Here is a 3,736-nt window from a genome sequence, read left to right as displayed (position 1 = left end):
GAGGAGGGAAGACCCACCCTGAATGTGGGTGGTGCCCTTCCGTGGGCTGGGGTCCAAGACTGAGTAAAAAAAGAAACTGAGGGCTGTTGATGTGGCTCAGAAATTAAAGAGTGCTGGATGCTCTTCCAAAGGGCCTGGGTTCCATTCTTAGCACCTACATAGTGGCTTACAACTGTCTGTAACTCTCATTCCAGGGCCTCCAATGCCCTCTTCTGTCCACTGTGAGCACCAGGCACACACATACATGAAAGCAAAACACCCATACACAGAAAATAAAGTAGAAATAATAGTATTTTTCCCAGAAAGTCAGTCTTATTTCTAAGCCTCTGTCATAAACTTTTAGTGGGTATCAGTGGTCACCTGCCACACTTGCACTAGGTTGCCTGTATAGCCGGCAAACAGAGTCTGGCCATCAGCAGACCGCAACAGAGAGGTACACTGTTGTTGGTTGTTTTTACTCTTTTTTTCTCTTTACTCTTTGCTCTTTTGGGAGCCTGCCATCCAGCTCCCAAATAAATTACACAGAGGCATATTATTACTTATGGATGCCCGGCCTTAGCTTGGCTTGTTTCTTGTCAGCTTTTTTTAAAACTTAAATTATTTCACCTACTTTTTGCTCCTGGGCTTTTGTTTTTCTCTATTCTGTATACCTTTCTTTACTTCTTACTCTGTGGCTGGTGGTGTTGCTGGATGGCTGGCCCCTGATGCCCTCCTCTCTTTCTCTTGCTCCTTCCTCCCCTTCTCCCAGATTTCTCTTTCTAGTTATTCTCTCTGTCTGCCAGCCCTGCCTATCCTTTCTCCTGCCTTGTATTGGCTGTTCAGCTCTATATTAGACCATCAGGTATTTTAGGCAGACAAAGTAACACAGCTTCACAGAGTTAAACAAATGCAGCATAAAAGAATGCAACACATCTTTGCACCATTAAACAAATATTGCACAGCATAAACAAATACAATACATCTTTTAACTAATATTCCACAGCAGTATACTGGGGCCACTCTACCTTGTTGCTGGTGCCGGTAACGTCTTGCTTCAGTTCATCTGCAGTGATCTCTCCCTCCAAGTCCCAGATCTTGATACTGGGGCCAGTGGCAGCACAGAGCCAGCAGCAGTTCTGGCTGAAGCACAAGGCACTGATGATGTCCTTGCCATTTGTGTCCCTGCCATCTCTTCATTGAGAGTCCACAGCATAGCCTGACTATCCTTGCCTCCAGAAGCACAGAGAGACCCATCTGTAGAGACTGTTGCTTTGCTTAGACAGCCAGTGTGGCCAATGTGGTTGGTCTTCAGCTTGCAGTTAGCCAAATTCCATCCCTTGACCAGCTCGTTCCACTCACAGAGATGATGATAGTCACTGCAGTTTGGGGAGAAGCGGACACAAGATTCTGTATAGCTCTCATCCTGGACAGTGTATTTGCAGATACCCAGAGAATTCCATAACTTTATGGTCTTGTCCTGGGATCCAGAGACAATCTGCTGGTTGCCAGAGGAGAAGGCTATGCTCAGCACATCCTTGGTATGGTCTACAAATCATCTTATGGTTCCCATTGTGAGATCCCAGAGGTGCTGTGTTCCATCCCAGGAGCCTGAGAGGGCAAACTGGCCATCAGAGGAGATAACACCACCAACAAAGTAGGAGTGACCTTGCAGAACATGATGTAGTATGCCATAGTTGGTCTTATCCCTAGTCAGCTTCCACATGATTTGAGGGCCTTGTCTTGAGACACGGACAGAGTCGTGTCTGGGAACTGCAGGGTAGTGGCGATCTGGGTTATCCAGCTGTAACTGGACCTTGAGGGTCCCAGGAAGGGTCATCTGCTCGGTCATGACTGCAGCTGATGAGAGTGTCTCCACAGAGACAAGGATGGCACCGGATGGCTTAGGGAGGCATGCGCTGTAGTGCCAGCCACCAGGACCCTGTGGAGAAAGTGTATATAGTAATATTTTGTATTTTTTAAGAAGTATAAGAAAGAGGAAGTGAGCTGAGCACCAGTGTTCCTCTGTCTCTGCTTCCTGACTGTGGACACAGTGTGACCAGCTGCTGTAACTTCCTGCTGTGGTCCACTGTGTGCTCTTCAACTGTGAGATGGAATAGACTCTTCCTCCCAGAAATGGCTTCTTTTCAGGTATTTTTATCACAGCCGTGAGAAAAAGAGGCCCTCCCTGGAATGGGCCAGGATGTTCCAGAAGACTAAGCTAGCTCCCTCAGGCTCCCCAGCCTCCTGGCCTCTTCCACTCTAAGCATTCCTTAAACACAGCCTCCTCAGCTAGGCTGTGGGCTTTAGGCCAGACCCATCTGACCTCTAGCTTAGCTACTTGTTTCCAAGATGGCTCAGTGTGGTGATGTGAATGCTGTGTCCTCCTAAGTCCTGGCATTCGAATGCTCATGCCCCTGCCCAGTTGGCGGCTGTTTAGGGGAAGCTTAGGTGGTGGGGCCTTGCTGGAGGAAGTGTGTCACTGGGGTGGGATTTGAGGTTTCAGGTATGATCTCTCTGCTTCCGGCTTGCAGATGGTGACGTAGGCTGTCAGCTGCTGCTCCAGATGCCACGTCTCCCTGCTGCCTCTGCTCTGCCATCACCGACTGGTATCCCTCTGGAACCACAAGCCCCCAGCCAACTCCTGTGGGAATTGCCTTGGTCCTGGTGCTTTGTCACAGTAACAGAAAAGTAACGACACACCTAGTGAGGGCATGTCTCATCTGTAGACATGGCGGTCCCCTAGTTCAGGAGAATGGGCCATGGGAGTAACAGAGGCCTGACACAGAACGAGCTGGGTCCCGGGAGCCTCTTACCAATGGGCATGCCACCAACTGAGCCAGCAGCAAGGCCACTTTTGTCCCTTCCTCCTGTCACTTCAGGTGTGGGCTCCAAAGGGTCTTTATGAGGTCAGGTGGATGCCAGTCTTGACCTTTTAAGCCTTCCTTGATGAGAAGCCAGCCCAGGAGCCGCCCGCACCCAGGAGCCCCAAACTCTGCCTCTCTGGCCCTTCCTGCGTCCCTAGTGTCTGATGGCTGCAGTCTGCCCCACAACCCTAACTTAGCACTTCTTGAAAATAAGCTGTACAGGGCTTGGGAGATGCCTCAGTGGGTAAGTGTTGGTCTCAAAAGCGTGAGGGCCTGAGTTTGATCTCCAGAACTCAGGTACAAATCTGGGCATGGTGACATGTTTATAATCCATCCCGGCCACTGGGACATGGGAGACAGATACAAGTGCCTTCTGGAACTTTGGTGGACATTTGATGGCTACCTTACTTGAAGGACATTGTTCTGGACAACACATGGAAGGTGCCTGAGGAATAGCATGCAGAGGCTCTCCTATGGCTCCACAGGCATGTACGCAAACACACACGAGCATGCACACACACCTATCCACAACCCCACATCTTCTTTCTAGACGGCCTCCCTGGGTGTTGGGACTACCAACTCAGGAGCTCTCTCTGGTAGCTGGCAATAAAGAATATCCTCTGTCCCCACCCCACCTTTCCCTTTTCTTCTGCTGAGTCGTCTTGCTGGCCTTCAGGTGGGTTCTCATGTCAACCTTGTTTGACAGGATTCCGACTTCAAATCCAGTTCTGCAGGAGAGACTGCAGCACCACACATAACTTACCAATCCCTGTGAGTGAGACTGAAGACATCAGGCCTCGGCTCCCTTAGCCTCTGAAGAAGAGGAATAGATAGGGAAAGCCATTATAGAACCATAAAGAGCTAGCCAAGAGGTGGTGCCTCACGCTCTCACA

At 49.8% G+C, this 3,736-nt stretch overlaps 1 pseudogene; it reads right to left on the bottom strand.

Annotated features, from left to right (window-relative positions):
• Positions 1-339: 339 nt before the first annotated feature.
• On the bottom strand, positions 340-2,085 carry LOC131915629 (small ribosomal subunit protein RACK1-like; annotated as a pseudogene).
• Positions 2,086-3,736: the final 1,651 nt, after the last annotated feature.

This window comes from Peromyscus eremicus, chromosome 7 (assembly GCF_949786415.1).
Source record: "Peromyscus eremicus chromosome 7, PerEre_H2_v1, whole genome shotgun sequence".
NCBI lineage: Eukaryota > Metazoa > Chordata > Mammalia > Rodentia > Cricetidae > Peromyscus > Peromyscus eremicus.
This window is presented reverse-complemented; position numbering and strand designations above follow the sequence as displayed.